The sequence below is a fragment of the Monodelphis domestica genome, chromosome 2 (genome assembly GCF_027887165.1).
Source record: "Monodelphis domestica isolate mMonDom1 chromosome 2, mMonDom1.pri, whole genome shotgun sequence".
Lineage (NCBI taxonomy): Eukaryota > Metazoa > Chordata > Mammalia > Didelphimorphia > Didelphidae > Monodelphis > Monodelphis domestica.
In genome coordinates, this window is record NC_077228.1 from 398,305,364 (window position 1) to 398,320,752 (window position 15,389).

Sequence of the window (15,389 nt, forward strand, 5' to 3'; positions counted from 1 at the left end):
CAACCCATTTATATATCTTTATGTTTATTTATATATCTTTATGTTGCCCAAGAATTCAATTAAATTTATTCAGCAAATATTTGTGAAGCACCAACCATGTTCAAGGTCCAATGATTAACTGCTAGTTTTGCCAAGATAAAAAATTTAAAAAAGAAGACTTGTCCTCAAGGAATTTTTCACTTGGGCGAAGTAAATACCACACTGTCACTAATAAGTAAATGCAAAGCATTTTGATGAGGGATCAAAGACAAACAACTGGAAACATTTGTAAATGCTTTGGTACTTGGTATTTGGATTGCTATAGGAAGAGAAGGATTTTGAATGACGGGTGAGGAAAGGATACTTTCCATTAACGGGAGCCTATTTGTGCAATTATAAAGAGGTAGAATATGGAACTTTGAATATGATAAACAGTCAGTAGTCTCATTTGGCTGAAACATGAAGTTCCTGAAGGAAAGTAATGTGGGGGAAAAAGGTGAGGGGGGTATATATATTTTTAATGCTTTTCGATGCCTTATTTTGGAATTTGTATTTTGTAATAGGAGCAACAGAGAACCATGATTTTCCTTTTTTTTTTAAAGGAAGCATCTATCAAATACCCACAATGAGGTAATGTACTAATACCATAAACATAAACAAGGTACTATGCTAAACAATATACAAGCATTATCCCATTTGATTTTCACAACATCCATGGAATCCCTATTTTATAGGTAAGGAAACTGAAGCAGGATAAATGTTAAGTGACTTATCTTGAGTCACACAAGTAAGGTCTGAAGCTGGGTTTGAACTAAGACCTACCTCTCTTCAGTCCCAGTCTTCTATATAATGCTTCCATTAGTTATGTCCATGTAAATCAAATAGTCATTCCTGCTTATTTTGCATATTATTTTAAAATTAAATATGCTGTCATTTGACAAGTTTTTAGATGGGCAAGCTCCAATGAAAATCAGGAGAAAAGTGTTAATTAATTTGTCTCCTTGAACCAATTTTAAAGTAATACCCCAATAAGAAGATGGATTTTTGATTGTTTGGAAGTTTTAATATGATAGAAAAAGCAGTCAAAATTCTGTTGGATGGATTTTGACTCAGGTAATTCAATTGGATGTAGCTTTTTAACTTCTGTCTAGTCTCCACTACTCTGCAGTATGCAGGCATGATATACATGCAGTATACAGTATGATGACAAGGTAGATAGAATGTGAGGTGCTGGGCATGTCATTGAAAATATTGTACTGGATAATGCCATAAACATTCACCCTCTGTAAATATTAACCAGCTAAAAAAAACTGGAAGTTGATGCACTTAAAATTATATCATTGAAAAAAATAAGCTGAACCCACTAACAAGAGCATGTGATTAAAGGACATTAATTAATAAGACATAATTATATCTAATGATCTTGTATTTTTACCACTTTTCCTTCCTTTCAAATAGCACAGATCATGTTGTTGAATTTTTCCTTCTTTTTTTCTTAAGGAAGGCATGAAAAAGTAAAACTTCAGGAGGTTTAACTTGATCTTTCTGGATATTGCTGAAAATATTCAACTTGAGTAAAAATGTAAACTTCTGAAATTGGAGTTTGTTCATTGTTATTGCTTAAGGGGGTCCTTATTATCTCTGGCTATGCTTAAAATAACTATGGGAGGAAAGGAAATGGGAGTGTTCTTTTTGATGTTAGTGATGAGGAAAAAAATAAACCTATGGTCCCAAAGTGCCCATAATAGGAAAAAGCATCATCAGACTCTAGAGGATAATCTGGCTAAACTCATCTGGCTGTCTGTTTTTTTTTTTCTTCCTGGCAAGCGGGAGAGTCAACTTTTCATTCTACTTCTTATCTCATGTGGTGCCTCTCTATTTGGCTACAAAGCATGGTACCACAGATTGTCCTAACCACCAAATGATGTGTGTGGTCAGTCATTGGTGTGGTTTTTCTTATGTAAATAGTTGGCATACTTCTGACATTTTGCATCCTTTGCTCCCTCACCATGTCCTCCTAATCTATACTCACCAGCATGTCCAGCATACGGAGATAGTTACTTGGTACAGACATCAAAACCAAATATGTTGTGGGTCTTTGGGATTATAAAAAAGTACTTGATAACTCAGTAGCCTGAGAGTCTTAGCCAACTTGAAGGATCACATTTTCATCTTCTTTTCTCAAATATTGAAACTTTGTGAGACTTCCCAGTCCTTAAATGGGGTCGAAAGTACATGAAACAGGGAGTTAGTAAGTTTAATAGTTTGGCACTTTATTTCCTTTTAAAGAGGCCACATGCTGCAATGGAAAGAATGCTAAGCTTGGAGTCAGAAGGCCTTGATTCGAACCCTGACTGTTTCCTATGTGACCTTGAGCAAGTCACTTATGACTTCACTTCCTCATTTGAAAAATGAGATTAGATGATATAGTCTGAGATGTCTTCTAATGCTCAGTCTGTAACACTATAATTGTCAGTTTTAAATAGGAGCTGTTTTAAAAAATCCTACAGCTCTGCCTGCTCATAGTAGGGATTTTAGAAAATTTTAGATTTCCATATAATAAATACCTGACATTTTTGTTGAACTGCAAGATCAGTATGAATTAACATTTTGTCATGGAAACAAAAGAGTGAATGTGGTTATGCTTTCCCCAAAAAAAGGATTATAATGCTATTACACTCCTTGAGACAAGTAATAATTTCTTTTTTTTTTTTGGTCTTCATGTCACCAGTCTCCAAAGCAATTCAAGACGCTGTGGATGATTAATGCTTGCATTGTAGATAACTAATGCTTGTTGACTGTTTGATTTAGAGCTCAGGGTAATTTAAAAACTGCTTCGTTCAATGCCTTCATTTTACAGATAAAGAAACTGAGGCCTGGGGGAATTATGACTTATGTATGGTAAAATGGGTAACAAATCAAAGATCTAAACACATCTTTTGACTGAAACATCAGTGCTTTATGCAATATAATTTTTTTTTGCCCAGACTCATTATTTCATTAGTACTATTGCAAATTCCCAATAAGAATATTCCTTTTACACAATGAAGACTGATGAGTATTTTTCAGCTTATAACATTAGAGTCCCCTGGGGCAAATGGCTAAGTAATTTGTCCAGAAAGACAGAACAAATATATGTTAAAGGTGGTTCTTGAACCCAGCTCTAACTCTGTCTGAGTTCAACATTTAAGCACTAGGGCATAGTGCCTATTAATAACAATAAATCATCAGAACTGGGTAGGTATTAATTTCAGTGTATCCTGCCCTGATCAAACCACATTTATGTTTATTTTAGACACCATATTTTGGGAGAACTTTAAGAAGCTGATATACATTCTAAAGAAGACATCCAGAACAGTAAACTAGGGATATTTACTTAGTAGGAGAGAAGGCTAAGGGCAACAAGCTTTCTTCAAGTGCCAAAAAAACTGGTAAGTATTAGAAAGAAATGATTTGTTCTTCTTGCTCATAAGACAGATTTGAGAATAAACTTTCTGAGACAAATTCTGACTAAATGAAAGGCAACTTTTCCTAACATTGAGAGCAGTCCAAAGGTATTATGTACTATTTCTAAAGGTTCTAAATTTTTCATCATTAGATGTCTTCAAACAGAATTTGAATGAGGAATTTTGTAGAAGGAATTAATGTCTGGGTATAGATTAGATTAGATGTTCTATAAGCTCTATTACAATTCTATTGTATTTGTATATCCTCCATGCTCTGTACATACTACTTAATATAATTTCATTGAATTGAATTGCTTTGTCTATATTACTAAATTGATATTTCAGTGTACTTTAAATATTTTTATCATTCTTCCTCAGAGGTTTGATAACTTGAAATAAAAGAAAGAAATAATAATATAAATGAAGAATGAAATAATTACAAAAACAAGAAGAAAATCTATGTACTTTAAAAAATTGACACCAGTGAGGAGACTTAATGCAGAATAAGGATATTGTTACTCATATATTTGCCTCCAGTTAGAAACATTCACTATGACTTTACAGTCTCTAGAGAGCTGCAGATTTGGACCTACCATGTACTGAAATTTATGTAGGAAAAAGCATGAAACTCAGTGTTGAAAGCTATACTGAGACAAGCAGGGATGTACTTATGTGTTCTAGCCACGGCTAGCTAGAAAAACCTATTTTAATAGCTGCATGAGTAACTAAAGTTTTATGATGAAACCCACGCAGTTTTTTAATGTCTTTTCTCACAACCTGACCAATATGGAAATGTTTTACATGATCTCCCATATATAACTAACATTAAACTGCTCAGTATTTCAGGGAAAGAGAGAGGAAGATAATTCAAAGTTAAAAATATTGCAAAATATCAAAATATTTTTCATTTAATTGAGAAAACATTACTGAAAAAAATAGAGGAAATCCACATGGAGGGGAGAGGTGCAACAAGAGAGACAGATCATTTTAAGGTCTCTTTTTGAGTGTTTAGCTCTTAAACTCCACCTGCAATCTAAATAAGGGGGCTGGTGCTGAGCCGGCAACAGTACCAAATGATTCCTTTATGTATTGTGTGGGATCTGATAAATTTTTGCAGGATCTAGTCCAGCTGTGCTCTCATCACATTGATTTAATGGCCCCTAAGAGAAACCATAAAAGTGTTTTCTGGTTAGTGGGGCCCAGCTGTTCCTCAGAGAATTGCATAAGACAGCAGTCCAAGTTAGCTATAGATTAATGATTAGAAAATATTGGTCTCAGGCATGCTATTATTTTCTCAAATTAAGAGTTGTAAAGCTATGATGCAGTTTGTTAAGGTAGATTACTAAACCCAAACAAAGACTCTTGGAAGGGATTGTTTAATTGGGCCCAGATAAACCAATCAGACCTCTTTTCCTCACCTTCCACAAAAAGTTGGTTGAACATATCTTTAAAGTGTATGTTTTTCTAAAGGGACATAGTGATGGCTGATGCCTGGAGGGACCACTCTGTTTTCATTACCAGGCAACAGTGCAAGAAGCCAGCAAAATTATTTGAGAATCATCAGGCTCTCTGATGAGGTTAAGAACACTGAAAGTCAGTACCAAATGAATAACCGTGTTGATTTACAGTGTCATTCATGCCATCTGAGCCTTTTGGTTTCCTGCAAGCAGAAGGTTGATTGCACTACCAGGCAATCTGTTAAGTATTAAGCCTGGGGATAAAACAGTCTATGTTGGAAGCTACTCTGTTAAGCAGCTAACATGAAGAACACCAAACTTTTATGCCACTTCAGGCACCTTCAGACAATGGGTTGACCTAAGGGAAGGTCATGGCTTTTTTCCCCATTTAAATAATTGAGAGAGGGAGGACAATAATTAAGTGAAAGGAGTTTATAAAGATCAAAAGATGATTTGGGAAAATTTCTTTTTGATTCCTCTATCAAAGCTATGAGTCATAAACATTCTATAAAGGCAGTATCATGTCCTTCCAATTAGATGACAGGGGACTTTGAGTAATTACTCAATGTTTTGTCAGTTTTTCATTCTCAACCTTAATATTCTATTATGAAGTGTGCAGTAGCTGCTATTTCAATTATAAAGAATATGGTGAGACATTGCAAAATGTTAAATATACAAGATCATGTGATTCTCAAGAGAGATTTCATAGAGTTCACTATCATTGATTTAGAGTTTTTCATAATTGTGACAAGATTAGAGCTGAAATTTACCTCTCAGTAATGAAATAGGGTACTTGCTCAGTAAATGAATAGTGAGAACAAGGTTACAGGGGATACATTCAAATTACTAAAGAAAAAACAATTCAAATGTAAGAAAAGCCTATTTTTGATATGAAAAGTTTTTAAATTATATAATATTCTTACCTATTTATAAAATGGGTCCACAAGGCTGTTTATTAGGTTATTTCAATTTTCTTCATATTTTTGAATGAAAAAAATGCTACCAAACAGCTAGCATCTTTGCAATTTTATTCTATTATCCCAAATTTTTGGTTTTAGCCAAACTCACTATTCCCATATAGTAAGGCATGCCAGTAACATCTGAATAAAGTCTTATCTCTCACTTATACTGGTTGTGGGGCTTTGGATATATCATATGATCCCTGTCTAGAGATAATTCTTTAAATACTCTAAATTGCAATGCAGTCACCAATATTCATTGGTAAAGGGAGTTTATTCACTGAGAATTCAATATATCAAAGAAATCAGAAGTTGAACAAAAAATATCCACTATCCTAGACATGCAATATTCTAACGGATCTGTGATCTCAAGATAGATATTCATGCTAACAATGCAAACTAATAAGCACCTAAACCATTTCATCCTATATGGATCAGTCATGTTCTTCCATGCTACATAGAATAAAGTTAGTGTTCCTTGAGAATCTATGTGAGGAATAACATAAGAGGAACTGCCAAAAATGCTAGGAGACCTTCCTCAAAATTTATTTTGTGATTATCAGTTGAGTATGAGGGTTAGCCTTTGGTAATCTTGAAATTTTATTGTGTAACCAATCATTTTTCTTCAGTCATATACACATATAAATACATATATGTATAGACACAAAACATATACACAAACACACACATATAACCCTTTTCACTACTTCTCCTGAGTACCTTTTCTTTTATAATATGTTGCAGCCTGTTCATACTCAAGCTATGACACTCTGTTGCTCTTTGGGTATGCATCCACTTAAATTCTTTGGACATTGAAATACTCTAAGACTAGATAATATTGGAGGATTGAAGAAAAAGATGTGATATCTGCTCTCAATGAGTTTGTATTCAAGTTGATGGAATAAAAAAGAAAAAATACAGAAAACAAATGGAAAATGAGATTCAAGTTTGTGTAATAATTGAGCATTTTATTTCTGACACATGTGTATATTACAAACAACCCAGAGGCTTTTACAAATACTGGGAGGAACAGAGCAGCTGAAAATATTTCTGGTGTACTTTAAGGTCAGTGGATCTATTGCTGCTGTTTTGCATTAAATATGTAGTCCAATTTCCCCCACTAAATTAGTTTGAGAAATCAGAAGATCAGTAGTCTAAATAGGCAACAATAACCACAGTTTTAATTTGGCCAAATTCACATGTTAGGAATACTGAGCCATGTCAATATTTGCCATGTATTCAGAGCTTTTTGATGCGCTAGAGCTATATAATATAAGGTTGTAAAAAAGAACAGTCTTGTTTGAGGATGGTGAGAATTTGACATCCCTCTCTTCCTTTCCCTACCAGTAGTGTTTTTCTTTTGCCATCAGCAAGAAGCTGGGGCCACACAGCCCCAGCTCTTTGTAGATCTCCACTGTGGTTTACAGTCAGTCCTGAGCCCAGGGTCCAGGAGATGAAAAAAGCTAGCTGGCAGCTACCAGAAGGCAAATCAGGGAAATGCCATGCCGATATAATGCAGGCTTCTATTTCACTGTAGAATGAAAGTTTAATGTTCCTTGAGAATCTACATCAGAGGAATTCATTATGGTTATCTTGTGAATGATGGGTTATGAAAAATTATTAGTACTACATATTTTTGTGGCTTTTTGGAAATTGCACCACAAGAGGCAAAGAGCCAGCAGCATAAACTAAGTTCAGGGCTAAAGTGAGAAGTGAAATTGGTTGAGTAGAGATTTTCTTTCCATTTCTTTCAATCAAAGATGATAGCAGACAGGAAACTCTACAGTAAGGATGATGATATCTCCCTTTTTCTGGGAATTTAACTAATCTTAGAAATGATGTTTATTTAACTAGCCCTTACCCCAATTCTAATATATATATATATATATATATATATATATATATATATATATATATATATATATATAAATTGAAGTGAGAAACATAAAAACATTTATCAATAAGTCACCCAAATTTTATTTTGTTGACATTTTTTCCTTTTCCCAATTTTCCCTTCTTGGTCACATTGTTCCTTCCATTGCCCTATGTTTAATTACCAGCTGGACTGGATTTATGGTTCTCTTGAAAAACAAATCCTTGAAACATATTAGGAAGAAAAAATAGATACTTCTAAATTCAACCAGGGCCTAATATAGTCCTTAATTAATGAATCTATTAGTTTTTAAGAGTAGTTGGATTTCAACTTTATGAAGCTGTACTTAATGAATACAGAGAGAGAGTATTCTCTTTGTCTTTGATCACATCTTTTCCCCAAACCTGGAAAAGGTTCTTTCTTTCTCCTTTTCCTCTTCTACTTCTATTTCCTTCACTTCTTAATCCATCTTCTTCCTTAAAAAGACTCAAATTAGGTATCATCTCTTCCATGAGGCATACCTCGCCACACTCTTTCTATATTTAAGGTCAAAGTGATCTGTCTATAATTTCACAAAAATCTCATTACTTTTACCTTTTATTTGCACTTCTTTCTCTTCTTTCCATCATAGTTTTCTATGTACACAAATACTTTTTTCTGCTCAATGGCAATAGATTTAAAAAATTTTATGGGTGCTTTTTGTTTTTCAACTTCTGTCTCACATCCAGTTGCCTTCTGAAATAGTCTCAAGGTTTTCTGGCTTAATTGAGTCTTTCACCAAATTTATTTTATCAATTTGCTTTTCCCTCTTCTTCTTGCAATTTTATGAGGCAGTACTGAGTACTATTTTGTAGCATTCTTTCATTATCTACAAAGTTTTATAAGGTAAAGGAAAGAGAACCATTGTTCTACTATTCCAGAAAACTACAAGTTGAAGAAACTTTCTTTAACAAGAAAAATCAGGACTTTCTCTGCAACTTAGAGTTTAAGAGTTTTCCTAGAACATAAAGTGGGTACAAGAGAAGGTAATGGACTTCTCCATTAATGGCTTTACAATGTCCCTGAACAATCTGCAGGGATCTATGAGAAAAAAAAACTATCCTCAAGCAGAGGACAAACTGAGGGAGTAAAAACACCGAGAAAAAGCAACTCCTTGACTACAGAGGTTGAGGGGACAAGATTGAGGAGAGACGCTAAATGAGCGCCCTAATGCAAATACCAACAACAAGGAAATGGGTTCAGAGCAAGGACACATGTGATACCCAGACGAATCGCTCCTCAGCTAGGGAAGGGATGGCAAGGGGGGTGGGGGGGGGAGGAAAAGAAAATGATCTGATTCCAATGAATAATGTATTAAAATGACCAAATAAAATAATGTTTTAAAAACTAAAAAAATAAATAAATTAATAAATTACCTTTCCAGTGTCACAAATATGTCAGATGTATGTCTTGGTATTTGTCTGTATGTATATGTCAGTAAATTTCAGAGGTAGAACTTGAATCCAGGTCTTTCAAAAGCATAGTGATTAGTAGAAGATGCGCAGAACCAATAGTCACTGAATTCAGGAGAGGCACAAAAGGTGGCTGTACTAAAGGATTCTATGAGAGAGAAACAGAGACAGAAATAGAGACAGAAAGGGAGTCAGAGAGAAATAGATAGACAAACAGAGACACAGAGGTGGAGAAACAGAAACAGAGATAGTGAGCTTTCCAAAAGACTTTTTTTCAATTTCTTATTCTTGGAAATATTTTTGCCAGATGATTCTCAGTAAGAATTTAGGAATGAGCTTTCAATCATTCAGGAGTAGGTATTAAGTTATCTTTTTTATTGAATTGCTTTGCAAATATATCTCAGTGAAAGCTTTCAACATATGGTTCTTTTTCTGGTGTATAACTTGCAAAGCTAAATTTGATCAAGTTTTTAAAAATTCTCAGAATGTCATTTGGGCATGAAGATAGCTGTGCTAAATTACCCAAATACTCTGATTATTAATCCTAATAGAGTAATGCAGAATCGGCAATAGAATAGAAAATGGGTTTTACCTTATACTTTTTTACATGTTGAGTTGCAAGTTGGTGATTCATCCTTTACCTTTTGCAAATTTATTAGAAACTAAAGAAGTTATCATTTCTACATGAAAATAAAGGATATTTGCTTCACCTATGATTTCATTTGCCTTAGAAACTTCAAGATGATTAAATTCCATTAGTTAGTGCAGTTTAGCATATTTTATGGAACTTATACAATTTTAGAGTTTCCTAGAGCACTAAGAAGTGAAATGACTTGCCCAGGATCACATTATCAGTCTGTGTCAGAGATGGAATTTAAACCACAGTCTTCTAGGGTCTAAGACCAACTTTCTGTTAACTATTGCTTTTGCCTCTCAATGGTTGAATTAAGAAAGAAATTCATTTCAGATTCCTAATGCTCAACCCAAATAACTGTTATAATTCAATTTCTCCAGTATTGTATCCCTTCTGATAAGTATCATTAGAGAAAGTTACAAAATCTTGGCTAAGTTTGCTCACAGCAATCAGTGTTTCATAGCTTTGGTTATTTCCTCAATCCTGCTTGTCAGTTCTTCTGTCTAGTACACATTGCTGAATTCCCCATAGAAGCTATTTCAATCTTTTATCTTTCACTGACTATTTTGCCACTCTTTTCTCTTATTTCATCAATAAGATTGAGGCCCTCCAACAATAATTCATTCAATGCCTTTCTTATTATTATCTCCTTTTCCCTTTATATCCTATACCTTGTATGAGTTATTCCCCTTTGGGCAATATACTCATCTCTTCTTCAGAGTCCTTCTCTTTTTTCAAAACAAATCTCAAGCACCATTTCCTGCATAAAGTTTTTTCTACCTAAATAAAATAAAAATAAATAAAAATGTCCTCTTTTCAAAAATAGTTTGTACACAGCTACTTCTATATTTACTTAATATATTAATTCATTTTATATGTATTTAATATATGTTTATACATATTTTTGTTTCTCCTCCATTAGAATGGAAACTTCTAGAGACAAGTCAAGAGGGAAGAACAGCAGGAAGAAGTACAACTAAGCTCTACCTGGCAACTACTCTACAAAGATTTAGAAAACAACCCAGTCTGGATCCCAATTGGGAAATCTTCAACAACAACAAAAACCACACACATAGCAAGTAATTTTTTCTAGCCCAAATCTAGCAATTTTTCAAACAAAGGAAGAGAGATATAGAGATATGTAGCTACTGTCAACAGGATCTAGAAAAAAATGGTTGTGTGGAATAGTTCAGCACACAGAGTGAATAGGGTCTGACTAAGGCAGTGTGCCAGGGCAAGAAGATGTCTCAGATCTGGCACAGAGTGTTTGATTTTTGAGCAAGAAGTCAGAATAAATTCCAACTAGTAGCTCTGTTACTCATTACTCAGTGCTGGGTCATAGTTCCAGTGTGGAATGAGGAAGGGAACTACTTTTAGAAATCTTCCCCAGGTCAATTGTATGCCTTTGCTGTATGTCGAGTGAGAAACTAGTACAGAAAAGCAACAACTGCATGGCTGTGACTAATCCTGGCTTTCAAAGTCATGAAGTAAAACTTAAAGATTGAGCAAAAAAAGAAATCCCACCCCAAAGAGATATTGTGGTGATAGGCTTAAGACACAAACCTAGGAGACTAGAAAGACTAAAACATCTATAAGCAAAACCTCAAAGAAAAATGCATACTGAGTACTAATTCAAATAGACTTCCTAGAAAGCATAAAGCAAGTGTTGAAAAAAGAATGATAAAATGACTTTATAAATGAAAAGGGAATACTGTAGGGGAAAAATGATTAGCCCAAACAGAAGAAAGAATTTTGAAGGAATTTTGCATAAGATGCATAAAGCTTTACCTAATTTTAGACTCCTTGAAAATGAGAATGAACAACATAGAAGTTGTTGACTCACTGAGACAAAAAGATCTATTAAAATGAAAACAAAAGACAAAAATAGAAGAATATGTTAGCTATTTCATATGGAAAAACAATTGACCTGGAAACAGATCAAAGATCATTTAAAATTCACTGAACTACCTGAAATACATGATAAAAAAAGCCTAGATATATTTCAAGAAACTTAAAGAAAACTGCAAAGGTATCATAACCAGGAGGCAAATGAAAAAAGTAGAAAGAAAAACAAGTCACTTCATGAAAGAAACTCCAAAATAAACAATAAGGATTATTAAAGACAAAACACAGAATACCCAGGTCAAAGAAAAAATACTGTGATTAGGATGAAAAAAGAAAAATATTGAGGAGCCAGTCAGGATCACTCAATATTAGCAGCTACCACTTTAAAGGAATGAAAAGCTTGGAATTCAAAATTCTAAAATTTAAAAGACAGGCTTAAAATCAAGAATAATGAACTCAACCAAGCTGGGTATGAAGCTATAGGAGAAAAATGACTTTTAATGAAGTAAAAGACTCTTAAATATCCCTGATGAAAAGATCAGAGGTGTGATCAGATTTCTGAGATCAGAATTTTGAAATATAAACAATAAGTCTAAAGAAACATACAAACAGCAATCATAAAGAGGTAAACAAGTATGAACTATTTACATTCTAATATGGGGAGATGAGGCATCTGTACTCTCTGTATTCTATCATCTCCAGGGGTAACAGAGGAAATCTAATATGACATCCTCTGGTAGGTTTTTTTTTTTTTTAATTTTCTTAATTTTATTTATTTTTTTAACATTGTTTAATTTGGTCATTTCCAAACATTATTCATTGGAAACAAAGATCATTTTCTTTTCTTCCGTCCCTCCTCCCCCACCTCTCCCATAGCTGATGTGTGATTTCACTGGGTATCACACGTGTTTTTGATTCAAACCCATTTCCATATTGTTGTTATCTGCATTACAGTGTTCATTTAGAGTCTCTCCTCAGTTATATCCCCTCCACCCCTGCAGTCAAGCAGTTGCTTTTCATTGGTGTTTTTACTCCCACAGTTTATCCTCTTCTTGTGGATAGTGTTTTTTAGATCCCTGCAGATTGTTCAGGGACACTGCATTGACACCAATGGAGAAGTCCATTACCTTCGATTGTACCACAGTGTGTCAGTCTCTGTGTACAATGTTTTCCTGGTTCTGCTCCTTTTGCTCTGCATCACTTCCTGGAGGTTGTTCCAGTCTCCATGGAATTCCTCCACTTTATTATTCCTTTTAGCACAATAGTATACCATCACCAACATATACCACAATTTGTTCAGCCATTCCCCATTTGAAGGGCATCCCCTCATTTTCCAATTTTTGGCCACCACAAAGAGCGCAGCTATGAATATTCTTGTACAAGTCTTTTTCTATAATTTATTATCTCTTTGGGATACAAACCAAACAGTGCTATGGCTGAATCAAAGGGCAGACAGTCTTTTATCACCCTTTAGGCATAGTTCCAAATTGTCCTCCAGAATGGTTGGATCAATTCACAACTCCACCAGCAATGAATTAATGCCCCTACTTTGCCACATCCCCTCCAGCATTCATTAATTTCCATAGCTGTCATGTTAATCAATCTGCTAGGTGTGAGGTGATACCTCAAAGTTGTTTTGATTTGCATCTCTCTGATTATAAGAGATGTAGAACACTTTTTCATGTGCTTATTAATAGTTTTGATTTCTTTGGCTGAGAACTGCCTGTTCATGTCCCTTGCCCATTTATCAATTGGAGAATGGCTTGATTTTTTGTACAAATGATTTAGCTCTTTGTAAATTTTAGCAATTAAACATTTGTCAGAGGTTTTTATGAAGATCGTTTCCCAATTTGTTGCTTCTCTTCTGATTTTGTTACATTGGTTTTGTTGGTACAAAACCTTTTTAATTTGATGTAGTCAAAATTAGTCTCCATGTTCCCTTACTAATTATTATTTTCATTGCATTGTGATCTGAGAAAGTTGCATTTATTATTTCTGTTCTTTTGCACTTGTTTGCAATGTTTTTCTGCCCTAATACATGGTCAATTTTTTTTGGAATGTACCATGTGCTGCAGAAAAGAAGGTATATTACTTTTTGTCCCTATTTATTTTTTCTCCACATGTCTACTAACTCTAATTTTTCTAAAATTTCATTCACTTCTCTTACCTTTTTCTTATTTATTTTTTGGTTTGATTTATCTAGTTCTTATAGGGGAAGGTTCTTGTCTCCTACTAGTATAGTTTTTCTATCTATTTCATCCTTGAGTTCCTCTAGTTTCTCCTTTAGAAATTTGGATGCTATGCCATTTGGTGCATACATGTTGAGTACAGATATTTCCTCACTGTCTATACTGCCTTTTATCAGGATGTAATTACCTTCCCTATCTTTTTAAACTAGATTTATTTTTACTTTGGCTTTTTCCGATATCATGATTGCAACTCCTGCCTTCTTTTTGTCAGTTGATACCCAAAAGATTTGACTCCACCCTCTTACTTTCACCCTATGTGTATCTACCTTCCTCATGTGTGTTTCTTGGAGACAGCGTATGGTAGGGTTTTGGATTCGAATCCACTCTGGTATTCGCTTGCATTTTATGGGTAAGTTCATTCCATTCACATTCAGAGTTATGATTACTAGCTGTGTATTTCCCAGCATATTGATTTCTGTTCCTGTTCCTGCCTTTTCTTCTTTCACTATTTCCTTCTACAGCAATGTTTGCTTTTAAACAGTCCCCCTTGTTCCCACCCTTATTTTACTTCCCTTTCTACCCCCTCCTTTCCTATTCCCCACCTTATTTTCCCTGTAGTCTTTCTAAAATTAACCCCCCGCCCCCTCCCTCTCTTGTACTGCTTCCCTCCCCACCAGACTGTTTGTTACCCTTCTACTCCCCTATTGGGTGCAAATCTATTCTCTGCCCCCAATGGATTGGATTGTCTTCCCCTCTTTGAGTCAATTTCAAAGCATGTAAAAGTTGAGTATTTCCTGTCTCCGACCTCTTTACCCTTCCAGTACATTGATGTTCTCCCCCCTCCCACCATGAGCTTCTTTATGATGTATAAATTTACTCCCATTTGTTTCTTTTCCCATTTCTTTTAATATTAACCTATTTTTAAGCTCTAGTTATATATATGTATATATATATATGCATACTCATGTGTATGTCTTTTTGCATGCATATATCTATATACCTATTTATGTCCTTGCATCCTATATAGTTTGCCACTGTTCCCTCTAAGTGTACTTCTTTTTGCTGCCCAGGTAATAACAACAGTTTTTAAGAGTTACCAATGACCTCTTTTCTAATAGGGATACATATCATTTTAACTTATTGAGTCTCTTACAAATTTTTTTGTTTTGTTTTTCTTCCCCCCCCCCCTTTTTTAATTACCTTTTGATTATTCTTTTGAGTTTTGTGCTTGTACATCAAATTTTCTGTTCAGGTATGGTCTTTTCTTTACGAATTCTTGAAATTCTTCTATTTTGTTGAATGACCATACTTTCCCCTGTAAGAATATAGTCAGTTTTGCTAGGGAGTTGATTCTTGGTTGTAGACATAGTTCCCTTACTTTCCAGAATATCATATTCCATGCCTTTCTTTTTTTCAGTGTGGATGCAGCCAGGTCCTGAGTTATCCTCACTATGGTTCCTTGGTATCTGAATGACTTCTTCTTGGCAGCTTGTAATATCTTTTCTTTGGTCTGATAGTTCTTGAATTTGGCTATAACATTCCTGGGTATTGTCAGT

At 34.4% G+C, this 15,389-nt stretch overlaps 1 long non-coding RNA gene across 1 annotated transcript; it reads left to right on the top strand.

The window, feature by feature from the left end:
• Positions 1–540: 540 nt before the first annotated feature.
• Positions 541–12,769, top strand: LOC103097795 (uncharacterized). The gene is made up of 3 exons (XR_462945.3): positions 541–609; positions 3,275–3,410; positions 10,722–12,769. It is a non-coding gene; the product is annotated as an uncharacterized LOC103097795 (long non-coding RNA).
• The last annotated feature ends 2,620 nt before the right edge of the window (positions 12,770–15,389 follow it).